The following is a 27,927-nucleotide window of genomic DNA, read 5'->3' on the forward strand; positions in this document are numbered from 1 at the left end:
GCTGCATATGTACATTCTTAATCATCCCTACCTCAATGCAAATACATGTTCTTAGATGTTATTAATTTAGGATATATGTTTTTTTTCTACAGAATTCACACACACACACACACAATGTTATAAACTTTTTTATGCTGCCTGATTTTAAATATTGTATTTTTATGGTATCCTTTGAAACACATTTTGCACAATAGCAACAACATCATTCTAACTCCACATAGGATGAAGATCAATCAATTAGATGAAAGGATCTCAAGATTTTAGCTCTTTGTAGTTCTTCATTTTAGGGTGGTGTTTGAGCACTAGCATTATTAAAATAAAACATCAAATGAGCCAGAAACTCCTGATAATCAAGAAAGCTGTATGGAGAAGTGACAGAGAATAAGATTTAGCCAGATTTTAAGGATTTGTACATAGATCCAATATCATTAGTGTGTGTCCTTGAGAAAATTGTATATCTTTTCTATGTAGTGCAGTTTACTCATCTTTAAAATGGGATGCTAAAGTTACCTGTGTCTAAGATTTGTTTTGACAGTAAAATCAGAAAATGTATATGATTTACTTACGTCTAACAAATTGTATGTTCTTAGTAAACACTAATCGTTGTTACTGCATTTTAAAAAATCATTGTGATAAAAAATAGCTGAAAACATTCAGAATATTTGGAAATAATTAGAAAATAATAAATTGGAAAATCTTCAACAGCTCTTTACTCTAGTTGATCATGTACTTTGGGTGATTTAAAAACTTAAATCTCTTCAAACTGAAATATATATACCAAGTGATATGGTGAGTTTCCTTTCTTTGCCTTAGTTCTCTTTCTGTGTTTTAAAATTTGCATTGCATAATCTAATTTACATTTTCTCAGATCATTTATTTATTTATTTTAAAAAAGATTATATTCATTTATTCATGAGAGACCCAGAGAGAGGCAGAGACATAGGCAGAGGGAGAAACAGGCTTCCTGCTGGGAGCATGATGTGAGACTCAATCCTAGGACTCCAGGATCATGCTCAACCACTGGTCCACCCAGGTGTCCCATACTCAGACCATTTAAAAAACTTTCTCATATATATATATATGTGTATATGTATGTTCCTTTGTATATAGATATGTATGTATACATTTTACAGTATAAATTATGAAAGAAAAATATCTAAAACAATTGTAGTAGTCATACATGTATATTCTTTGTTATTGTACCTATGTTAAAGCATCATATAACAAATAATCAAATCCTTATAAACATTTTATATGAACTCTATGTATTCAACCAATTGGTCTTCAAAATGTGTACAAACCAGGATTTTAAATGACAAGATATTTGTGCCCCTATATAGTCCCCAACAGAGCTTGGGTCTGATTATTATAAGTTAGATTTCTTCTACCTCTCTTCCTTTCCATTTCTGAAAATTGACAAAGGCTTTTTAAATACTAGATTACTCAAGCAACAGACTCCTTAAATTTTTGAGCTATATTTGAACTCTGGGAAATCACTGTTAAGACCCAATTAATACAATTGTGATCAAATGCATCACAGACTTTATACAGTATTTTGCTTCAAAGAACATTATTCATTATGTCATTTTCTTCTTTCAAACTTCTTGACTCAAGTGAATATTATTGTGAATAGATAGTCTTTTCTCAATTAACCTTTTCACAAAAGGTTAATAGAACTTCTGTGAATTTAAAACTGTATCTGGAAAATTGCTAATACAAAAGAATACTAAAATACTGATTACAAAGCATATAGTAAAACACTAAAATATGTAAGTAGTTTATTTAAAAATATATTTACCCGATATTTTCTGTGCAAAAAGAGTTCTAATTTTTTTTATAAGAAGCTAACTAGCTTTTTTCTCCTTTAGAGGAAGAAAAAAATGAAAGTCTATTTACAAACTGATTGTAAAAGCATAAACTTTCTCCAGATGCAAAGGGTGTGTTTCAGGGTTTGAAAACCTTTGTATATCTCTATGTAAAATGCCAAGTAACATGTAAATATATCATGTTTAAAATAAAACTTAAAAGTTGGTAGATATAGCATTTGGAGGGTCATTTTGAGACTATGCTATGGTAATAAACGAAGTTTTGAAGTTACTTAATAATTTATAACTGCCTATGGGATCGATAATTTTGTTTTCATTTAAAAGAGGTAAGAATAACTTTTAGATTGTGATTACAAACCCTAAATAAAGAATTTAATAAAAACAGTACATAAGAGAAGCCAGTGCTGACCTAGGAAGCACTTGCGCCTGCTGTGCCATTTCCTGACAGTGACACTTTGAACTGAGCATTTCCTTTTCCATGCTCTCTCTCAATCTAAGATAGTGATATTATCTCTAAGTTTAGCTTCCATGTTAATTAAACAAGAACTAAAAAAAATTTTTTTTCTTTTTAGGACTAAAAAGTTCTATGAAGAAAAAACAATCAGTAATCTGGTTATTTTATTGTTACCACAGTCAATCAAAGTGTCATCATTTTCATGCAGCCTCCATATGAATTAGAAATGCACTTAATATGCAATGCACACTCTTCATGTATTTTTTTTAACTTGCTTGCAGTTTTATTTTGTGCTTTTTTTTCTGCCATACTCCCAAATGGGTTTGTAGAAACTTCAGACTAAACCCCAACAGTGACCAGTGTATCATATAAAGCACATGATCAAAATGTGAATAAATGTGGGAAAAGTAGGCAAAAATAAAAAGGTGGTATGCTGACACTAATAGTCAATAAATTTTCTAAGAATGAGACTTTAGATATCTGGCAGTCAAGGAAAAGGGAGAAATGTGATGTTACACTATTCTCTTTATAAAGGAGGAAACAAGCTGATATCTCAGGGAAGAAAAAAATTTCCTTGATACTAAGTCCAAGAGAGGTTTCCACAGGGATACTACAGTGCCAAGAGACACATTAGACAGTTTCTCCGGTTTTGTAACTATATAGTATGTATAGTAAGTATGTATCAAATACTGGAACTATAGCATTTTTTCAAGGATATTTTAAGATTTTTTATAGGATAAGTTTTAGTGAAAATGATGCTTATGAAATTCAGGTAACGTGGCCTACGAATATAGCATAATTCCTTCTACACAAATAATTCCACTAATAAAAGTAGGTACTTAAAAGAACAAAGAAAAAGAATATTCGTTTTGTCATCTCCCTAAATAATTCTGTCAGCCAGATTTCTGATAACCATATAGCAGAGTTTAGTTACGGCCTAAAGAGCTGTTCATCTGTACTGATGATGTAAGGCTATTTCCTCAGCTTTGGAAAACCAAGCTACAATTCCGTCTTGGAAAACTGAGAAGTATAACGTGATTGTGCCTGGAATAGAAGACTATTACATCTCAATTTAGAAGGAGACCTTATAAAACGTGCAACCAAAGTTGTAATTTTGCTAAAGAAATAGATTTAAATTAGTCTAGTATGTCAGAAATTTCCAAAGTCCTCATCATGAAACTTTAAAAGGTTATTTTTTTCCCTAAAAAACAAACAACCCCCCCCCCCAACAACACAGGGAAGACATATTGAATCATTTACCATAACAATAGGAAAGCAGTAATTCTCCTGGGATTGTACTTCATATTACCCTCTTCCATTCTTCTTAGCAAGGTGCAATAGTTGACTGATTAGGCCTAGGACTTGATGTCAATTTTTATACATAAGGATCCAATATTATGGAAAAATTAACATGAAATTATAGGGAATATTCCAGAGGAAAAAAAAAAGGTCTTGTTTTTCTTTCTTTCAGGACACATGCCCATCTTTTCTACCATCAGAAACCAGATTTAGAATCCAAGTAAATGTGCATTAGATTCTCCTGTCACTTAGGTTCTAATACATTAGTCAGTGTCAGTCAATTTTTTTGTCTTTTCCTTTTTTTATCCTGTTTCACATTTTTATTACTTAACTACATGAATGTATTATGTATCAATATTTATAATCTGACATTTAGTTGAGAAATGAAAGCAAGTGTGTTTGGAGGTTCCAGGGGACAGGAGATGAGAGCCTGAGTCTCGGGTGTGGGATTGTCCAGCAATTTGATGTGGATTCACCAACAGCCTGAGATTTTCTCCAGCCAAGTTCAGTATTCAGGTGCCTGCCCAGGGTCCCGGGCTTGGGCTCTAACAGAGAACAGGGCTTTAGTTAGGTAGTCACACCAGGGAATGAGCAGAACGATGGTGTGTGTGTGAGGGGGCTCACTATGAGAGGTCATAACCCATAGGCCTGGGGGCAGAGCTAGCAGGAGGGTAAAGGTGTGTGAAAATGTGCAGGGTCCTGAAATCTGACTGGGTCAGATGATGGGACTGGAGAGAAGGGGGGTCAACTGTTGGGGTGGAATCTTAGGAGAGAGGAAGTATGGGGACAGGGGGCTCCAATCACACAGAAGGAACTTCATAGTTGAGGTTATGGAAGTGTTGCAGTCACTGGTGAGGACGCTTCAGGGACACAATCTTGAGACAGTGTGGCTGAGTTTAGGTCAAATTTTTAAGCATTGCTTAGACACTGAATCAAAATGAAGAAAAATTGAATTATAAATTACAAACCAGGATAATTGGAATTCTGTTGCTACTTACTCTGCTAACTTTTCTTGTTCCCACTAACTGACCCAAGTGAAAAATCCCAAATCCTTCCTATACTCTAATATAGTTAGAAAAAAAAAGGTATCAAGAACAGAGAATGGGTTATGAAGATATGACAATTCAAGTTAAAAATAAATATATTTTATTCAATTTAAACAGTTTCAAATATTATACCAAGAATTGGTGAATTTTTTCAGTAAAGGGATACATAGAAAATATTTAGGCTTTGTGGGCCATGAAGTCTCTGCCCTAATTACTCACTTAGGAATTGTAGTACAAAAATAGTCAAGTAATATATAGAGAAATGACTACAGCTATGTTCCAGTAAAACTTTATTTGCCCAAGCAGATGGCAGTCTGGGTTTAAGCCATAGTTTGCTGATACCGGAGAACGAGTATCAGCAGATCACTTTGTTTTTATAGACTTGTTTTTGACTTTGCTTTTGGTATTCTTTTTAAAATTCCTACTTATAGGCCATACTCCTTGCATCTAACAAGACCTACTCATATCCAGATAGTAATCAACCAACCTAATAAAATCCTTTGTTAGAAATTAAATGTGACAAAGAGATGAAAAATACCATAGTGGTGAAACATTGTAATTGGACCCTAGACATGTTGTAGTATCCTTATGTTAGGTCCCATCATTTAAAATTAAGCATAAGCTGGATATCTGGGTGATGGTGGTTCTTCTTTTTCTTTTTCTTCTCCTTCTTTCTTCTTTTGTGTAATAGTTTTATTGAAATACAATTTAAGTATTATCAAAAATCACTCTTTTGAAAGTATATAGTTTGGTAGGTTTTAGTATATTCATAGAGTTATAACCATGAGCTCCTTCTAATTATAGAAATTCCCAGCCCCTCAAAAGAAACCATTGTATTTATCTTCTTTTCACTTTGCAAGTTACATCAGACATTGATGATGGTTTAATTTTCTTAGCATTTATTTATTTATTTTTTACCTCCTCTCCAACACTGTTCAGAAACTTGGGGTTAATAAGAGATCTGAGAAAGTAAATGTGAGAACTTAGATGATGGAAATTATTTTTAAACATAGACTTGGAATGAACTAATAGGTATTTTAAGCTCCAACCATATACTACTGTGTAACCTAATAACTATTTTCAATCTTGTTCCTGATTCTCACTGTTTGATTATGACAGATTTGTCAAGCATAGCATTATAATTGACTGTTCAGATTGAAAGTCACCCTGAGAATTGACTAATTCTTATGCATTATTTTTCTTCAGTGAGTACATGGATCCCACATTACAATATGTATAAGTGTATGTCTTCTATCGACTTTTTTTCTTTTTTTACTTCTGCCAAATTTTTATGTTCATTAAGCTTACTAAAAGCAATAAGGGGAATTGGAAAGGAATAAGTCATTGTATAATGACAATGAAAGAGGGAGGTAGCATCAGAAAATGAGAATTCAAATAGCCTATTTTATTTTTTAAAAATCTAAACAACAAACTCCATGTACTTCCTCCAAATTAATTGGATTCTCAGTATTTAAAATAACAGAAACAATTTGAAATTTGTGCTAAGTTTCTGCTTCAGTAAAGCAGGTAATTCAACAATGTATGTCAGAGTAGACACTTATGTGATGAAATGAGACCCACCTGGGAAGAATTGAGGTGGTCAACTCATATTTTAAAAATATATATTCAGGGATCCCTGGGTGGTGCAGCGGTTTAGCACCTGCCTTTGGCCCAGGGCGCGATCCTGGAGATCCGGGATCGAATCCCACGTCGGGCTTCCGGTGCATGGAGCCTGCTTCTCCCTCTGCCTATGTCTCTGCCTCTCTCTCTCTCTCTCTGTGACTACCATAAATAAATAAAAAAATAAAAAAAAAACAAAATAAAAATATATATTCAAATTAATAAAAAGGGAGAACTGAATTCATAAATAAGTGATGTTCAAGTCTGTTTTGATTAGCATCTCAAAGATTTACCTATTAAACATATCAGCTTCTACTACTTGAAATTCTGTCTCTATCTCCCTCTTAAAAAAAAAAAAATTATGAACAATGTTCCTTCAAGGCTCACTTCAAAATCTCACTTCAAAATCTAAATGAGGCCTTACTTTCCTGCCCAAATGAACTCTCTCCAATGTTTGCTCTAGAAATATCTCTATCATTTGTTTTTAAAATCATCGTAGACATGATGAATAGTCTTCTTGGTGGTTTTAGTTTTTTTAAAAAAATATATATTCTACTTTCCAAATTAGATTATAAGCTTGCTTATAATTTAGTACATTTCTTTGTGTTTTAGTATCCCCAGCCTGCATAAAAGGATCAATGAATCTTTATTGAGGGCTATAATTTAACTCTAAATAAAATTTGCTAATATTTAGAAATACTTTAAAAGACTGAAAATATTAACTAATATTGAGCTAGTCATAAAATTATCATTATTTAGATAGATAATATTCCCTATGGTTCAACTAATTATTTTGAAGTTTTTTTTCTTCAGTTGAATAAATGGATCCCAGAGAGCATTATATGGTCTATCACTTCTATTAATATTATCAATGTCCACATTTATGTCAGAGACATCTGTGATTTAGAGAATACAAACTTCATGAAAGGTCTACTCTGAATGAGAAGTTAATAAGGATTTGATAAGTCTTATTTGTAGTCACTTATACTTTTCTACTTAATTGTAAGAGGCATAGTCAGTAAATTAAGAATGAATTGATTCTCTTATGAAGGATAAAATGAATCATTTTAATACCTAGTAAAGGAGGTTACAGAGAGGACATGACCATAGGGTGACCCTCATACTGGACCCAGAGGCTCCTAACTCCAACCCCCTCTCCCCCTTGAAACGTATGATCTTCCTACCATTCCTGTAGTGGGAATCATTTTCAAGGACACAGCCTTAGAAAACAATGTGTTTTTGAGGTCATCTGTATGGCATACATAACTGAACCCAGACAAGGCCTCTATATAAACTTTTAAGATTTTGTCAGGCAGGTATGGCAGCTTGTCTGTGGCTACCCTAGGCAAAACTCATACGTAAGTTCTCTTGCTTATTAAACTTGCTACCTACCAATGTTGAGTGGTCTGATTCTTTCTTCAGTTTCTACTTACCCTCTGTATACAGGGGCCAGTTTTAGATTTTACCTGGGAGGTTCTGTGTTTTTAAATCAATAGGATCTTCATCAATTGTGTGAGTCCCTTGCCCTCTTGGGAGCACAGGTAGGGTGAAATCCTGACTATGTTTAACTTGGGAGACAGAGAAAGAATTAATTTCACTGGTCTCAAGAATTAGAAAGAAAAGTAAAATCTATTCACTAAGTTGAATTTTTAAAATTTTAAACCAGTCCACAAAGTAAGTGGCCAGAAAAAAAAGATCCGAATAGGAGTCACAGAACCTGAAATGGATGGCCAAGAATAGACAGGATCAGAATGGAAACAATTTGAGTTTAAACATGCGTGAGGATTCCATAATGGTTGGGATGCGTACTGTGAATACTCATTCACAGTTGGTTTTATTCTAATTCCAAATTGGGATGGGATAGGGAAGAGTATCTCCCAAACAAGTTAGTTGAATAAATATTATATTTTTCTCCATAATGAATTTAGAAATCCAAATGAAATATAATGTTGACATAGATCCAAATTCTTGTTTTTTAGTACCAATCTAGAGCAGTTTGCATTTTTGTCTGAGTTCATTTACATTTTCTGTTGTAGATTTCAAATCATGTAACTAATGACCATACATTCAAGATAGTCATTGCACAATATTTTGATTTTTAATGATAATTTTATAAAGAATAGTGAATTAGAATAAAAAATTTAAAAGTAATATGCACTTGTGATTCAACATAAGGAAATGAAGTAAAGTGACAACTGAAGATTTTTTATGATAAATGCTGATCTTGGTAAATGAAATATACTTGGTCAGTAAAAAGGATGAAGTGAACTAAAAAACACACTGTCCTTTGACACAGTTTATTTTTGCAATCCAGAAAAAAATTGTATATATATATATTTTGTATAATATATATACAAAATATATATGAAATCAATCTATTTCAAGGTTTTATCTATGACATGAGGACTCAGTAGATAGCAACAGGAAGCAATGATAATTTGGCATGTCTTCTTTACCTTTATATTTCTAGTGATTAGAATAATTTCTGACACATCTAGGAATTAATACTTTTGAATGTATATTTTGAATGCATAGCACCAACTAAATTATGTTAAAGTTAGTTTGTGCTTTTAAATCAATATATTCAATACCCCCTCTAGTATTGATAGGAATAAAATTTTTCAAAAAGGATTATAATTTGGGGGCACTTGGCTGGCTTATTCAATACAGCATCTGATTGCTGATCTCAGGGTTGTGATTTCAAGCCCCATATTGGATATAGAGATAAAATAAAAATCCTGAAAATAAAATCTTGAAAAAAGGACTGTAACTTATTTATAAATATTTTTCTTTAGATGCTATAGTGCTGGGGAAGATGCTAAGAGCCATAATTCCCAATCTCTAGGAGCTTAAAAATAGTAAGTAAAGATGTGAAGGGTGCATGAGTGGCTCAGTCAGTTTCACATCCAACTCATTATTTCAGCTTGGATCATGACTTCATGGTAGTGGGATCGAGCCTGGGTCAGGCTCTGCACTCAGCAAAGGGTCTGCTTGTCCTTCTCCCTCTGCTCCTCCCCCTGCTCACCCACTCACTTTCTCTCTCCCAAATAAACCTTAAAAAAAAAGAGAGAGAGAGATATCACATTTGTTTTTTTTTTTTTGTTTGTTTTTTGTTTTTTTTTAAATTTTTTTAATTTATGATAGTCACAGAGAGAGAGAGAGAGAGGCAGAGACACAGGCAGAGGGAAAAGCAGGCTCCATGCACCGAGAGCCCGATGTGGGATTCGATCCTGGGTATCCAGGATCACGCCCTGGGCCAAAGGCAGGCACTAACCCGCTGCGCCACCCAGGGATCCCGAGATATCACATTTGGATATAAGTCCACATTGATTTTAGGAGAAAAATTAGATTGAATGTGTAGAGCTAGATTGTGGTAGATCCTGATGATATCGGTGTGTTTTAGCTCATTCCATAGGGGAGATAAAGGGAGATATTAATGTTCTTGAAGAGAATAATGCTATGAAGATCACATGGCTTTAAAGTTTCAATTAACAACACACTTTATATACATTAAAAAATTGGAAGTCTGAAGTTCATTCTGTAGTTCAAATATCCACTGATGAAGTCCTGCCCCGTGAATGAGAGTGGAAAAGAAGGTAAATGCATGAAACAATGAGATAAGAAAAGGAAAAGAATAATGAATCCACTGATGACAAGTAAGGCATAAGGCTGGAGCAAAGGAATCAAAGAATGACTCTTCTTTTTGAGTTTATGTCTGTGATAATGATAAAATGAACAGAACAGCAAAAGAATCTATTCAGAGAGAAAGAGGAGATTGGATTCAGTTGTATACAGGCCAAGTTGATGTTAATAGAAAATTCACGTGAAAATATCTCAAATCAGGAGGAGGTAAATATTTGGGATTTATTTCAATAAACAGTTATGTGATAAATCCCTCTTCTACAATCACATTTAGAATCACTGCAATTAAACTAATGATTCAGATTAGGTTTAGAGTGATAATGAAATATAATCCGCAGTTATCTTCATCTTTGTGTAATTATTCCATATCTTGCATATTGTAAGTTGTGGAATTCTAAAAATAGACTAAATAAAGGATCTGGTAAATATTTGGATTGCAAGATAATTTGCTTTTCTTTTTTTGTATCTCTCTCTGCTTCAGTTATACTTTCTAGGCAGAGAGCATTAGCATTGTAATAACCACTTTAAGCTTTAAGTTGAAAACATTTTATTGGTTGACTGAACTTATCATCCATTAGGAATGTCCACATCTGGTTAGATGGAGAGTTCAGTGTTTTCATTCCCCAATCCACACTGCTGAGTTCAGATACTTTACTGGATAGTTTACAAAGCTTTGCTTTTTTATAGCTACTCAATGTACAGGCTTATATAGCATATACCTCCCTGAAGCAGTTTCTTTCTCATACCATCTGGTAATGAGAGGATCATTTACACTATATAAAACCATGGCATTTGGAAAGGAAAACTAATGTGAAAAATCAGTTGACTACCAGGATTGGCCATATTTCGATTTTATTTTTGGGAAATTTTTTATTACTTAACTATACTATACCAAAACGAAATTTAAAAAAATATTAAGCAAAATTGTGAATAAATAACACCAGCATATTTTTAAGTTTCAAACATATAAAATTTTCTAGGAAAAAAAATCCAAATAATTAAAAGCTGTATATTTTAGGAAGATATAAGGCAAACATTTGGAGGGCAAAGAAAGCTTTGGAATGAATGTCAACATTAGTTTTTAAATTAAATTTAGAGGTTGTGGCAATACCCCCATCCCCACATATGTAGCTCTTTTTCACATCCAAATGAAAACCACATAGCAGTTGTCGATAGGATTTGGGGGATTATGTATTCTTGAAAGAGTGAGAGATTCACTTAGGTCCCTATTATGGGGCTGCCTATGTACCAGGTACATAGGCCTGGCACTGAGGGCACAGTTTTGAACAACACAGGAATGGTCATTGCCTTCCTTACATTCTAGTGAGAGAGGAACAAAATGATGTAGATGCTGTAACAGAAAGAAAATAGGGTGATAAGATAGGGAATGACTGTTGGATGGTGGAGGAGGTGCCATGAATTAGGCAAAATGGCTGCCAAAGACAGATTGATCCAGAATAGGCCTCTATTAGGGAGGGAATGTAGGATGACATCTGAATGAACATGGGAGATAGCCAAGCAAATAGTGTGGCTTTTAGGAGAGAAGACATTGAGCCCAGATTGAGAGAAAACTAGAAAGTATCAAGGAAAAGAAGTCAGTAAAGGAAGGCTGGTGTGAAATCAGACACTGGACTGGACAAAGAGAAGGAAGAGTTTAGTACTAGGATGGAATGACAGTGTTTGGAAAAAATTTCTGTCACTCTGACAAATCCTGTTTCTGTGAGATGTGTGTGTGTGTGTGTATATATATATATATATATATGAAAATAATATATAATTATAAAAATATATGTATTAAAATAATATATATATAAAATTATATATAAGTAGTACATATGTTTAAAAGAAATTTAAAAGTCTCTTCTTACTCCAACAAGTCATCCCAAGTCAGATATTGCCCTATGTTTAACAGCTTTTTCAGTTTCCAGTGTCTGGTGGAAGAGTGATTTTAAATGGGCAGCACACCTATGGGAGAGGGAAATGTAGAAAATACCAGTGAGATATTTGGTAATAATGATTGAGGAAAGGTTCGTTTAGTGGGCAAATGCCAGGGATGCAATGCATAGAACAGTCTTGCTTAGCAACAAATTTTCTCACAGATCACACAACTTAGAAATATGCTGTGGCCAAGACATATCTCAAATGTTAAGCGTCTGTACACCTGATAACAAAAATTACAGGAAATTTAATAAAGTCTACTGCTTTAGGAGAAAGTCAGTATATAGATAAAATAATTAAAGGGATTTGACTGATGCTATTAGACATTTGAATTCACTAAGGACATCACATCTAGTTCATAAGTAAGTGCATAACTTTGATGCCATAACATTAATAGTAAGTAAACTAGAAAGTGAAATATTCTTACTGATTGGGTAAGAATTTGATAAATATTTCATATATATTTACTTTTATTAGTTTTTTAATACTTTTATTGACCACAGAGATGGGTACTGGCATATTAATTTTTTTCACTTTTGTAGTAAATAAGATGGAAATTTGACTTGATATCTTTTTTATTTTCCCCTTTCTCATTATGTACAAGTAAGATTAGATTACTGATACTTATTTTAATAAGTTTTAATAAAAGTTTGATAAATTATTTTATTTTAATAAAAAAGTTTAATACACTTAATTGTATTTTGTTTTCCTTTATTTCATATGCAGAATAATTTCTGGGCTTTATCACTTACATAAAAAAATACATCCATTATAAATTGGTGAAAGCATTTGATTATTTCATTACATATCATATGGTAGTAAAGGATATGTAAAGGCTAATTTTATCTCTGAATTTCATTTCAGCATAGTAGAAAGGAAAAGGTAAAATTATTTATTAGTCAAATGAGCTCGTATCTGATACAACTGAAAAAATTAGAGAATAGGAATGTGCATTTTGGAAAAGACATATTTGAAACATGCATTTGTTTTTGAAACATGTATTTTAGAAGTTGCATTATTGGCTGGTTTTTATAAAGTCCACTCAGATGACAAATTAATTGGGGCTTTAGCTTTTGCTAATAAAAATTCTTTAAAAGACTATCTGATTCTGGCTGGAGAAAAGTTTACCTTAGATAAAATACTCTCAAGATTTTATAAATGATACTAGGGACTATAGTACCCATATAATTAATTTTATTTTACTGATGTAAATATTGACAATAGAAAATACAGAAGTGTTTCTCTTCCTTTATGTTTCTTGTAAACCTTGATTAAACATGGAGTTTTAAAATAAATATCTTACCTTCAAATTATCTACATATCAAGCTCCAGGTATAGATTAGAGATGCAGCATTCTTCATCTATGTGAATTTTTTTTTTTTTTGCATATACTACTAAATAAGTTTGTAAAAATATGCAATTAATAATTTTTATTTTCTTCATGTTTGTGCGTGATTTAAATTTCTGGAATACTATATGGAAAACTCTGTCTAGGAGTGCCTGGGTAGCTCAATTGGTTAAGCATCTGACTCTTGATTTCACCTCCAGTCATGATCTCAGGGTCATGAGATGAGCCAAGTTGTCAGGCTCTGTGCTCAGGGTGGAGTTCGCTTGTCTCTCTCCCTCTGCTCCTCCCACTGCTCTTGCTCTCTCTCTATCTCTCTCTCCCTCAAATAAATAAGTAAAATCTTAAAATAGTGACAGAGATAGTGAGACACAGCAGAAGCGGGGAGGAGAGGGAGAAGCGGGCTCCCTGCTCAGCAGGGATATGGGACTCTATCCTAGGACTCCGAGATCATAACTTGAGCCACTCAGGCACACCAACAAGTAAAATCTTAAAAAAAAAAAAAAAAAAAAAAAAAAAAGAAGAAGAAGAAGAAAAGAAAAGAAACCTCTGTCTATTTGAGCAGGTGTAAATGTAGTCTACACAATGGGATGAAAATCTAGAAAACAGAAGTCATTCAATATAGAATGTCCATAGACATTCATCTCAACAGTTTGCAGTATTTGCCAAATAATATGAAGCCTAGAAATTATATCTCCCCTCAAAAAAGTCTGGTAAATTTGTAAAATCCCTTCTGTGGCAGCATAACATAGACTGAACAGCTTGTCTAGATAAAATTTTCACAGACATCAAGCATTTTGAAGAACATAGAGTTTAGTTTCTTTTTTGCATAAATCTGGAGAGCTCCTATTAAGAATAGCAGCAGCTAAATATACATATACATATATTTGATGTTCAGTGTATTTAACTTATTTATTATGCAAAGTAATATGACGAGTGGCACAGCATGGCTGCAAAGGAGGGTGAAGAAAGATTGCACAGTCAGAAAATGAACAATGAGAAACTGAGGGGATCCCTGTGTGGCTCAGCGGTTTAGCGCCTGCCTTAGGCCTGGGGTGTGATCCTGGGGTCACAGGATCCAGTCCTATGTCGGGCTCCTTGCATGGAGCCTGGTTCTCCCTTTGCCTATGTCTCTGTCTCTCTCTGTCTCTCTCATGAATAAATAAATAAAATCTTTAAAAAAAACCTGATTTGTGCTAGAACACAGAACAGATGTAAATAAATATGTTGACAATTACACACTGAGGTTAGATTGGCAATATAATAGGAGATATAGGGTGTCTCCGCACTGTATCTGTTATGTAACCACACTTTATATGATCAATAATTTAATATATGCCAGCCTCTTCATGTGTACTATTTTCTAACATATATCTTTTCATTGACAATTACTGTGTAACTTTTTAAAAGGGACCGCATATAACTATTTTATCACTGAGTCAGAGTAAATGGAATAGTTAAGAGCAAAGAGCCTGGCTGAAAAATTAATAAAAGTTTTTATAATCACCTAATTGAATGCTTATTGCATGTATATAACTTTCTAAGAATATTGTGGTATAGGCATTAATTTTTCTCATTTATGGTAAATGAACTTGATAACTTACTCAAGATCACATAACTGTAATACTAATGCCAAGATTTGAAATGACCTAATCTAATCCCCAAACCCATAAGTTTAACTACTACAGTGTCTTGTCTCCAGAAATCTGAGCCAGGTTTCCATTCTATCAAGCCTTTGGGGAGGTTTTGATTTACTAATGCCTTTATGTGATAGTTTTCTTTTATATTAAGATTAACCGCTAATTGTAATGATTTTACTTGACATATATAGTCACCAAGGATTAGTTATGGTTCTCTCTACTCATCAAAAGAGAATTGTAAGAAGTTTATTGAATATCTTCAAGTGTTTTGGTCAAATATTCTCAGATAGGCATGGCTCTAGAGACAATCCAGCTGATTCCTATGCATTCAATTAAATGAAAGAATAATAACAATATTTTCTGTAGTGACTGTAGACAATTCCAGTGGGGTTCTAACTGTACTCTGATTAGGATGGTAAACTAATTTGGATAGCTGGAAAATCACTTTGATAATCATGCTTATTATTAATCAAGAGATCTTAAGCTGATCGTTAGGACAAAGATACATGATAAGCAAAAGGTTATTTTGAAAATAGTGTTGGATAGTGAAGTGAATTTATTCAGTTTGGCTAGTCTATACCTCTCCCCTGCCATGTAGAGTATTCTCACAGTGTAACTTTATTCTCATAGTATAACTTCAAGATACTTCATTAACTATGCTTTGCAGTGTAGTTTGTTTCATACTTTCTTTTTGAAATTCATACATATTTGTAATAAATTAACATAGGTTAAAGATGGGGACATCTTAACCTGTTAACCTGTCCCCATCAGGTTTAACCTTACTTGAATAGCACATCTTGTAAAATATACCATAAAACAACTTGGGGTCTGTTAGACCCATTCCTTGTTTTTTTGGCCTTTACCAAATCACTAAGGGTCATATGCTGAAGTACTCTGTTAGTGGTAACATCATTCTTATTTGAGATTTATAAATATTTAAACAGAGTGAAAATGATGTATCTTATATGAGAGGCTTTACATCTTTAGCTCTTAGATATTATTTGGAAATGTATGTACGTCAAAACCCATGTTATTTTAGGGCCATGGAGTGCGGGGTCTCTAAAAGTTGTGAGAAAGGAATAAAAGTAGGAATACGAAAAGCTTAGAATTTAAGAAATTCTCTTACTATGGAGTTAGCCACAAGTCCTCATGTGTGACTTGAGTTGGTATGTATCTCCAAGGATATCTGAGCAGGTTAGAGGGCATCAGAGTGGAAGTCTGAGCAAGTGTGAAATAATTAATAAGGTGCTTGACAGCATAATTGTTAGTAATCTCATTGGAGAAAGATCCCAGCTAGATTATACAGGGGAAGGATCCAAGTCTTGAATGCAAGGGAATACATAGCATCTGGGAAAGGGCTCAGGCTCACAGAGAGGCTGGATGTGATTCAGAACAGGGATCCAGCCCTAGTGGGTGGATGGAGGTCAAGCCAGAGGCCTGGAATATATTCCTGGGGAACCAGGTGGAGGAATAATCGTAAAACTATGAAAGGAGGTGGAACCCAGAAGAAAGCTTTGTAAAGCTGTGGACCTGTTACTGATTCTGGCTCTAGTCTAACTTTCAGAAACACAATGATGTCCAAGTCTTAGCCACTTAAAAGGATGAGTTTCTTGATATATTTCCTCACTGGGTCAGTTATAGAGTGGGGCAGAAATTCTTGCCCTTGAACGAGGATGAAACAGTCTGGCAGGATTCAGTATTCAGTAGTGTAATCATTATTGGCAGAATCACTTATAATATAACATACATTAGGAATTTAACTTGGTTTTTATGTTGTAAATTAGTGCAGTATATAAGAAAGTGAACTTAAAAACATGTTATGTCTAAGTTGGGGTTCCCAGAAAATAAAGCTTGAGAGATAAAATTATTTGTTAACTACTCATTTCCATCTCAAGAAAGAGGAATGAAGAGAAAAAAGTCAGACATTTTAGTGGAGGTTCCTATCCTCTTATCTCAAACCCTGGAGTCAGATATCTTGATTTTCAGAAATGCAAGAGTTTATAGAGATAACAAGGTACAATGACCATACTTATTATAACATCTACAGTGAACTCTGGTGCAGCATTACTTAATCAAACAAAAGAAAGCATGAATAATTAAGGAATATAAAGAATCGAGTCCGAAAGAATTGTGTACTTGTACCTAGATTCCAGAAAACCTTCAAGCAAATATTCACTTATGACTGTGTGACGCAATTCTCTGAGGCAACACAGAGACTGTCTTAAAGAATGTATTATTAACAGGCCTCAAAGGAGCATCAGTTATTTGTCAGTTCCTAGGAACTTACCCCCTATTACTCTTGCTGCCTAGCTCTCTCTCTCCAGCTACTCTGGTCTTCTGGAAGGTTATCATGGACTCCAGGTGCATTCCAGCATCTAGCATTAGGTGTTCCTCTAGTGAAATACTCTTTGTCCGGACAACTTTATGGCTGATTCCCTTAGCAGCTTCAAGTTGTTGCTTAAGTGTCACCTGTTAATGAACTCTATCATACCCACTCTACTTAAAATTGTAACCCAGAAATGGGATTACTAAATCACAATAACAATTCCATTTTTAATTTTTGAAGAACCACCATACTGTGTTCCATATAAGTTGCAATTTTACAAACCTAACAACAGTGCACAAGTGTTCCAATTTCTCTCCATTCTCACACATTGTTTTCTATTCTTTGTTTTGTTTTTTTTTATAGTGGCCATGATAATGGGTGTAAGGTGTAGCTCATTGTTTTGATTTGCATTTAACTAATGACCAGTGCTATTGGACAACTTTTCATTTGCCTATTGACCATCTGTATAACTTCTTTAGTGAAATGTCTATTCGAGGCCTTTGCTCATTGCTTTTAACTGGGTAATTTTTTTTTAACATTGTTGAGTTGTAGGAGTTCTTTATATATTTTGTATTTCAACTCCTTATTAGATATTTGCAAATGTTGTTTTCCCATTACATAGGTTGCCTTTAACTCTGTTGACTATTTCCTTGAGACCCCAACATTTTGAAGTTTAATATATTACCAAAAGAATAGAAAGCAAGATCTCAAAGAGATTTTGCACAGTGTTCACTGCAGCTATTGTGGAAAATACAACAGCCATGAGTTAGAAGCAACCCAAATGCCCATTGACAGATGAATGGATAAGCAAAATGTAATATACATACACTACATACACAATGAAATATTATTCAACCTTAAAAATTATGAAATCCGATCACATGCTACAATAGTAATGAACCCTTAGAACATTATACTATTTTATTTTGTTTTTTATTTGTTTCACATTTTTATTTAAATTCCAGTTAGTTAACATGTATGTAATTTTAGTTTCAGGTATAGATTTTAGTGACTCATCCTTTACATACAACACCCAGTGCACATCACAAGCGCCCTTCCTAATACTCGTCACCCATCTAATCGATTCCTCCACCCAGGAAACCCTCAGTTTGTTCTCTATTGTTAAGAGTCTATTTCCTGTTTTGCCTCTCTTTTTCACCCTATATTCATCTGTTTTGTTTCTTAATTCCACATATGAGTGAAATAATATGGTATATGTCTTTCTCTGACTTATTTTGCTTAGCATAGTACCCTCTAATTCTATTCATGTTGTTGTAAATGACAAGATCTCATTCTTTTTGATGGCTGAGTATTATTCCATTGTGTATATATACCACCTCTTCTTTATCCATTCATCAGTTGATGGACACTTGGGCTGCTTCCATATCTTAGATATTGATAATACTACTATAAACATCAGGGTGCACATGTCCCTTCGGATATCCTTTGGATAAATACCAAGTAGTGCGATTGCTATATCATAAGATAGCTCTATTTTTAACTTTTTGACAAACTTCCCTACTCTTTTCCCTCGTGGCGGCACCAGTTTGCATTCCTACCAACAGTGTCAGAGTTTTCTCCTTTCTTTTCATCCTTGTTAACACCTGTTGTTTCTTATGTTGTTGATTTTAGCCATTCTGACAGATGTGAGGTGATATCTCATTGTAGTTTTGATTTGTGTTTCCCTGATGATGAGTGATATTGAACATCTTTTCATGTGTCTGTTAGCCATTTGTATGTCTTCTTTGGAAAAATGTCTCTTCATGTCTTCTACCTATTTTTTAACTGGATTTTTTGTTTTTGGGGGATCTTGATTAAGTTCTTTATAGATTTTGGTGATATTTTGTAATATCACTGTAATATCTGCCGTTTGTAAATAGCTTCTCTCATTCCATAGGCTAGGCTGCCTTTTAGTTTTGTTGTCTCCCTCACCATGCAGAAGGTTTTTATGCTGATGAAGTCCCAATGGTTTAGTTTTGCTTTTGTTTCTCTTGCCTGTGGTGACATGTCTAGGAAGAAGTTGCTATGACTGAGGTCAAAGAGGTTACTGCCTGTGTTCTCCTCTAGTATTTTGATAGTTTCCTATCTCACATTAAGGACTCATCCATTTTGAATTTATGTTTGTGTATTGTGTAAGAAAGTGGTCCTGTTCGGTTGTTCTGCATGTTGCTATCTGGTTTTCCCAATACCATTTGTTGAAGAGACTTTTTTCCATTGGATATTCTTTCCTACTTTGTCGAAGATTAGTTGACCATATGGTTGTGCATCAATTTCTGAGTTTTCTATTCTGTTCCATTGGTTTTTGTGTCTGTTTTTATGTCAGTCTCTTACTGCCTTGATCACTACAGCTTCAAGTATAACTTGAAGTCCAGAATTGTGATGCCTTCAGTTTCAGTTTTCTTTTTCAAGATTGCTCTGGCTATTGGGGGTCTTTTATGGTTTCATAAAAGTTTAGGATTTTTGTTTTAGTTCTGTCAAAAACCCTTTGATGAGGATTGCATTAAATGTGTAGATTGTTTTGGGTAATATAGACATGTTCACAATATTTGTTCTTCCAATCCATGAGCACGGGATGTTTTTTCATTTCTTTGTGCCATCTTCAATTTCTTTTGTAAGTGTTTTATAGTTATTGGAATATGGATTTTTTTTACCTCCTTGGTTAAATTTATTCCTATGTATCTTATGATTTTTGGTACAATTTTAAATGGTATCAATTCTTTGATGTCTCTTTCTGCTGCTTTATTATTGTTGTATAAAATAAGGCAGCCACAAAAAAACAGATAGTGTATGATTCCACTTATATGAGATATTAAAAATAGTCAAACTCATAGAAACAAAGTAGAATGATGGATGCCTGAGACTGGAGGGAAGGGAAAGCAAAGAATCATTCAATGGGTATGAAAATAAAATGTCCTAGAGATCTGTTGCATAGTGATGTGAATATACTTCACACTGCCGAACTGTACATTTAAAATAGTTAAGATAGTAAATTTTATATGCTTTTTACCACAATTTAAAAAATTGCAACCAGCTTCTTCTAACTTTTTGATCCTGATTATCCTTACCCTTCTTTGTTGTTTCCACAGAATACATTATCTTTTAATATATAAAAGAGTTTTCTTGTATTTTATTTTATTATCTGTCTTTCCACTATCCCTTTCCTCACCCAATATAATGAAAGTTCCACAAGGCATGGATTTTTGTTGTTGTTGTTGTATTTACTGAGGTATTCCTTTTGTTTGTTTGTTTGTTTTTTAAGAAAGAGAGTGTGTAAGGGGTGGGGCAGAGGAAGGGGGAGAGAGAATCTTAATATTAAGCTGGGCATGGAACCTGATTTGGGGCTCCATTTCACAACCCTGAGGTCATGACCTAAGCTGACATCAATAGTCAGGTACATAACTGACTGAGTCACCTATGTGCTCCTACTGAGATATTCTTTTTTCTTTTTTAAAATAAAGATGTATTTATTTATTTAAGAGAGTGAGTAAGATAGAGAACATGAGTAGGGGGAGGGGCAGAGGGAGAAGCAGGCTCCCTGCTCAGCAGGGAGACAGACGGATGTGGGGCCCTACTCAGGTATTCTTGACAATATCTGTCTCAAAAGGATATTTAATGAACAGTTGTTTACTGCAAGAATGGGACCCAAAATTGCAGTTAGTTAAAAATTACTAAACATATCTTCTTTATCCATTCATCTACTGATGAAAACTTGGACTGCTTTCATATCTTGGCTACGGTAAATCATGTTGCAATAAACATTGGGGCACATTATCTTTTTTGAATTAATATTTCTGTTTTCTTTGGAAAAGCCAGTAGTGGGATTACTAGATCATATTGTATTTCCATCTATAATATTTTGAGGAACCCCCATACTGTTTTCCACAGTGGCTTTACCAATTTATATTCCTACCTACAGTGCATGAGGTACATCCTTTTTTCTTTTCTACATCTTTTTTCTACATTTTCATGAATACTTGTTACTTCTTGTCTTTTTGATTCTAGCCATTCTGACGGGTATTAGGTGATATTTCATTGTGGTTTTGACTTGCATTTCCCTGATGATGAGTGATACTAAGCATCTTTTCATGTGTCTGTTGGCTATCTGTATGTTTTCTTTGATGAAATGTCTATTCAGATCCTCTGTCAATTTAAAAAAAATATTTTATTTATTATTCTGAGAGATAGAGCATGAGGGGTGGAGGAGTAGAAGGAGAACCGGATTTCCTATTGAGCAGGGAGCCCAACACAGGGCTCGATCCCAAGACTCTGGAATCATGACCTGAGCCAAGGCAGGTGCTTTACAGACTGAGCCAAATACCACATGATTTCACTCATATGTGCAATCTAAAAAAACAGAACAAACGAGTAGAAAAATAAACAAAAGCTGCATTGGATCTGTAAATACAGAAAACAAACTAATGTAGCCAGAGTGGAGGAGGGTGAGGGAATGGGCAACACTAGTGAAGGGGAATGGAGATACAGATGTCCAAATACAGAATGAGTAAGTCACAGGAATAAGAGGTACAGCTGGGAAATATAGTAATTGGTATTGCAATAGCATTGCTTGGTAACAAATGGTAGCTACACTTGTGATGAGTATAGCATAATGTATAGAGTTGTTGAATCACTATGTTGTACATCTGAAACTAATTTAACATTGTGTGTCAACTATACTCAATTTTTTTTAAAAAGGAAAGAAAATCATAAGAAAGAAAATACAAAAAATCCTTATCCTTTAAAACAATTTACTAACACAGAAGAAAAAAAGCCAAATTAAATGAGAATAACTATATATTACAGAATTTAATTCATAAAGACTTCAAATACTGTAATTTTCAATATACTTTGCAACTCGAATGCCAAATCAGATTTAGACATGCAAGAGATTTATGGGTGGAAATACTGATGATGGGTAAAGGAGAATGATCAAGAACAGGCTTGTGTCATGCCTATAAAAGAGGGAAGGAAGAACTGGATATGGAAAAGCCTTAGACCACATTAAAAGTGTGAGGAACTCCCTGCCAGTCTGATGGGGAGTCACTCATTGGAAGAGTCCTTCATAGAACAATAATGCACTGTGTCTAGTAACTCCACTATACTCAAATAGGGGAACATGTCATTAGTATGAATATTCTAGAGAATCCAAAGGTACAGCAGCAAGACTGCTTTCTGCTGTGAGTTCTCTTCAACTAGATCTATATGGCACACATCATCAGCAACTTCAAGAATTATAGAAAAGTAAAAATATAATAGAGAGTATTAAAGTTTTAAAAATTGGGCAAATTTGAAGAAGAACCAGTTAAAATTCTAGAAATGAAATAAAATGATGATTGATAAGAAAATAACATATCAGTTAAGTAGTAGCTTGGAGATAAAGCTGAACTCAACAATTAAAAGAATCACTTGACTGAGTTACTAAAGAATACATAACAGAGAAAGAGGAATGGAAAAATAGAGTTTAATACATGTGGAATAGCAAAAGTTTTGGTATATCCTAATCTAAGTTTCAGGTGAGAGAAAAGGAATTGCAGGTGTGGCACTATTGAGAGAAATAATGACTAGGAAACTTCTTGAATTGTTTAATGAATCCAATCCATGTATAACATACCCCAAACTGTGTTAAATAAAGTAAACCATTTATCAGGCAAAATAATTAAAAGTGTGGTACATCTTTTTTTCTTTTCTACATCTTATAGATAAAAGGATTCTCAAATCAAAAATCAGAATGCAACACCTATTTCAATTGGCATGCAGAAGCCACCAAAGTCTTCAAATTTCCCAAGTAGCTTTATCAAAAGATTCATTGCAAAAGGCTAAAGAAAAATTAAAGATCCAAGAGGTATCTAAAACAAAAACCCAAAAGGCTAATGTGACCCCTGCCACCCCCCTCTATCCTCCTTTACCTGAGTCCTCAGTCTACTAATCCTCTGTTTGAATTTTAAAAATTAAAATCAGTGGAAAATCTTGCTAAATTTGGTAGACACCAGGGTTACACTCTCTACTTTAAACAAGATATTTGAAAGTTTTCAAATATATAAAAAAACTCTAAAGAAAAAAAAATTTATATTCCCCAAAAGAATGAGAACATATAATGTTTGTCCTTCTCCAATTGAGTTATTTCACTCAGCATAATACCGTCCAGTTCCATCCACATCAAAGCAAATGGTGGGTATTTGTCATTTCTAATGGCTGAGTAATATTCCATTATATACATAAACCACATCTTCTTTATCCATTCATCTTTCTTTTTTTTTTAATTTATTTTTTATTGGTGTTCAATTTACTAACATACAGAATAACCCCCAATATTTATATTCTTTTGGGGAATATAAATAATAGTGAAAGGGAATAGAAGGGAAGGGAGAAGAAATGGGTAGGAAATATCAGAAAGGGAGACAGAACATAAAGACTCCTAACTCTGGGAAACGAACTAGGGATGGTAGAAGGGAAGGAGGGCGGGGGGTGGGGGTGACTGGGTGACAGGCACTGAGGGGGGCACTTGACGGGATGAGCACTGGGTGTTATTCTGTATGTTGGCGAATTGAACACCAATAAAAATAAATTTATTATTTAAAAAAAAAAGAAAAAAAATATTAAGATAGCTAGAGAGATTGGGCAGATTATCCACTTATTGTTTCCTTCCTAAAAGCAACAAAAGAAGACATAAGGCAGTGAAATAGTACCTTTGAAGGACAAATTGTCAACCTATAACTGCATATACATTTTCAAGAGGAAGGTGAATTAAATATATTCCCAGACAAAAAGTGCTGAGGTACTTCACATTAAAAAATTCTCATTAAAGGAATTTCTAAGTGAAAAACAAACAAAAACACTTGTAGATCAATCTAACCAATTTTAAATATGTATATTTTCACATACATTTTTATAGAGATAAAAATAAAAACAAACCTGAAATCTTGTATAATATTGTAAAAAACAAGGTAAACATAAAAATTTTGTGTAGTAATTAATCTCTACATTGTATAAGAAGGTAAGCAAATAAAAGCTTCTAATATCTTTTCTTGCTTATGAAAAGGAAATCTATAGATAGACTTTAATCTTAAATTAAAAATGCATATTAAAATGAATGTGGCTACCATTAAAGAACGACTAATTCTTGACTTCTATTCACATAGTAAAGTATCTTCAACATATTATATAAGGTAAAAGATTGACAAGACTACAAGGAGAAAATGATAAACACCTTGATAAAAATCTTTTAACACAACATTTTCAGTAATATAATATAGTATGATATACTCAAGATGACAGAATCAGAAAGGTTAAGTGGAATGTTTTTCTTTTTCTCTAGCTACACAGCTTCATTTAATTAGGGGAGCAGGTCTTAAAAAAATCCTATCTGATTTGAATATCAGCCTCCCATTTGGCCAACTTCTGACCATGGAGCTACTCAAAAAAGAGAGAGAGGGAAAAGAGTGGGAAAAAAAAAGGAAAGAAAATAAAAGAAAAGAAAAGAAAAGAAAGGAAAAACAAAAAGAAAAAGAAAACTTTCAAATATCTTCTTTAAAGTTTAAAGAAGAGAGTGTAACCCTGGTGCCTACCAAATTTAGCAAGATTTTCCACTGATTTTAATTTTTAAAATTCAAACAGAGGATTAGTAGACTGAGGACTCAGGTAAAGGAGGATAGAGGGGGGTGGCAGGGGTCACATCAGTCTTTTGGGTTTTTGTTTTAGATACCTCTTGGATCTTTTTTTTAGCCTTTTGCAATGAATCTTTTGATAAAGCTACTTGGGAAATTTGAAGACTTTGGTGGCTTCTGCATGCCAATTGAAATAGGTGTTGCATTCTGATTTTTGATTTGAGAATCCTTGCTTTCAGGTGTACTTCTTAAATGAACAATCTTGTCTAACTGGAATATTCCCCATAGTGTCCATTGTAATTCTAGGTTGACTTAGTAAGATTTTTCCATTTTTTTTTAAGATTTTTCCATTTTATGTCTAAGAACCATATATTCTTAGACATAAAATAAGCTGGTGTACCTGCTGTGGTGTTCTCAGTTCTGTGAAACTTGAAGATCTCATTTCTTTAGCTAAATCTTGGGTCTTGGAGTCGAATTAATAATTACAAGGGATATGCTACTGAGTTGAGGATTTTGTGATGTTTTACAGTGCACCTTGTTACATGGAGATTTTCTTGAGGTTGGCAAGGGACCTAGTATTAATCTACTCCATTTTGTGACCATCTGATTCTAGTGTGGGTGTCTTTGAATTAGGTGGCCAGGACTCTGAGAGCTTAAGTGTTCAACCCCTACCCACCAAAGGAACTGGCTTCCCAGATTCCCCTTAGCAACAGGCCTATTATTTCCTTCAGAAGATTTCTTTATAGTGGTATACACCCTGATGGCTTTTAATAGTCTCAATTGTGTCTACTTAGACTTTGATGGTGAAAATAGTCCAAATTTATTGTCTTGTTGCCTCCAAGTTTTCCAGGGACTTATTCCAGGACTACCTTGATGCTTCATGAATCCCCTAGTGGCTGTCACCTATTGTGGACTCCCAATGTAACTATCACAGAACCTTTCCAGGACCACTATTTCTCTTTATTTATTTTTTTAAGTAAAGTTTGTTTTTATCAGAGAGCTTCCCACAAGGAAGTGAGACTCAATCTGAGACTGACTTATACACAGCTCCCAGTAATGGCAAGAGGAACACTGAGCTCAAATTGTAGATGCCTTGCCTATGCAACTTGTCCTTTAGGCCCTCAGCAGTCAACTTCAGATCTCATTCTTCACAGCCAAAAATTGAAAAAATGATTGAAGAAGGGGCACCTGGGTGACTCAGTCAGTTAAGCATTGACTCTTTCTTTCAGCTTGGGTCATGATCTCATGGGTCCTGATATCAAGCCCTTCCCAGGGCTCGAAGCTCAGCAAGGAGTCTGCTTGAAGATTCTCTTCCCCTGCCCCTCCCCCCACTCATGTGCTCTCATGCATACACTCTCAATAAAAAAATACATAAATACATAAATCTTTTAAAAATGATAGAAGAAGATAATTTAGATGATACAAAATAAACTTTTTTTTCATGAAGCGAGCAGTCTCCTTTTAGAGAAATGCCAATGAGGCAGAATGAAGGATGCCTTTATAGGGTGAATAATAAAGAATGAAGAAGAGAAAAATAGAAAATATCTGATTGGCTGGGGCCACATCATCATTGTATAGGGTGAGCAGACTCAGAGATGGCTTGGAGTTTGGGGTTTGGTTCACTGGACATTTACAGGGACATAAAAGTTTTGGTTTGCTGATGAGGCACTCCCGGCAGGAGTGGCTCTATCTTGGACATAGAAAGTTATTTCAAAAACAAGTATTAAAAATTTCTTTATTAGTAATTCAAGTATAATTCCTTTACTCACACATTCATTAAGCATTTAATACATAAACTGTGGTGACATGTTTTGTGAGATTTAATGCCCTTTGAACTATCAGTACATAAACAGGTTTTCTTTCTTTCTTTTTTTTTTTTCCATAAACAGGTTTTCAAACATACTTTAGTAAAATGTAGAACTCCTCCACATAATTAGATCACTGATTTCTTTGGTATAATTACATCTAAGAGAAGTGAACTTAATAAGAGTCGTGGGGATCTGACTGGATTTTTTATGGCTTATTTATTGTTGCTACTGAGACCATGGCTATGGAAAAGCCCATCTTAATATTTCTTTATATATTCTTTTATTTATTTTGTATTTGAAACCTGATAATTTTCCCCAACATACTGAAGCTTATAATGACTTTTTTCTTTATCCAGAAGTAGTTAAATTGAGAAAAATTAAAGATGAATCTCTAGAAGAAAAAAAAATATGAATGAATGAAGATATACCTACAAATGTTTTCATTTATAAATTTTAGTGTCATTTAATATTTTGTCATGGATATACAATAGTCTCATTTGTGTTTTTACGTGTTTAGGGAAATTATCTGGAGTAGAATAATTATATTTCTGAGATCATCTCATATACTTCCTAAGCTGTTGTACATCTTTATAACACTTCTAGCATTTATGATTAATAATTATTTCATATATTTATCTCTCTTAGATGGTACTGTTAACACTATTACTACTACTAAGAGCTAACATTTTCATCCCAGCACTGATCTAAAACATTTTATGTTAATTGTCATTTAATTTTCTCAACTACCAAAATGACGTAGATACCATTATGATTCACATGTTAAGGATAAGGAAAATAAGGCAGAAAAGTTAAGTAATACAAAGATTAGTTCACACACTGTGGGGCCAGGATTATAAACTCCAAGAGAGTAGGAAATATAACCCACATATCCCCAAGGTCTTGTTCAGTGTCTGGTGCTTATAATGCTCATTTAATATTCAGTAAATGAACACATGAATGAGTGTAAGTTTAAGAAATACAATTTAAAGGTTTGCACAACATGTTTTCTTGCTTAGTTGAATCTAAATAATGATGCAAGATCTGAAAAGGATAATTTGACAAGTTCTCTGATTAATCTGATTTCTCAATAAGTCTTAGGTTATATCCATATGGACACAATGAATGTGCTACACCATATCAGTCTTCCTGTTATGATCTCTTCAGATAAAGGTTATGCTGTCATATAATTGATTTGACTTTGTGATATGAGTGAAATCAGATTCACTGGCTATCAGATTTATTCAGAACCTAACTCTGAGGATACCTGTGCCCAATCAATAGATAAAATCATTGAGTACCCTGAAATAAATACAATTCTCTTATATTTGAGGAAAGAGTAAGCATCAGATTTTATATAAATAGTTAAAGAAGTGGATAATAGT

The 27,927-nt window shown here is 33.8% G+C and overlaps 2 long non-coding RNA genes across 18 annotated transcripts in view; one reads left to right on the plus strand and one right to left on the minus strand.

Moving 5' to 3' along the window:
- LOC144291523 (uncharacterized) overlaps window positions 1-27,927 on the plus strand; it is a 777,143-nt gene that overhangs the window by 407,092 nt on the left and 342,124 nt on the right. The window lies entirely within an intron of this gene.
- The window catches only part of LOC144291525 (uncharacterized), an 87,149-nt gene that overhangs the window by 37,472 nt on the left and 21,750 nt on the right, over window positions 1-27,927 (minus strand). For 4 of the 5 annotated variants that reach the window (XR_013358845.1, XR_013358844.1, XR_013358846.1 and 1 more), the window contains one exon: window positions 11,756-11,852. The exons of the other annotated variant lie outside the window; for it this stretch is intronic. This is a non-coding gene — a long non-coding RNA (uncharacterized LOC144291525). The remainder of the gene's footprint in view (window positions 1-11,755; window positions 11,853-27,927) is intronic. 5 annotated transcript variants of the gene reach the window in all.

Source organism: Canis aureus, chromosome 20, assembly GCF_053574225.1.
Source record: "Canis aureus isolate CA01 chromosome 20, VMU_Caureus_v.1.0, whole genome shotgun sequence".
NCBI lineage: Eukaryota > Metazoa > Chordata > Mammalia > Carnivora > Canidae > Canis > Canis aureus.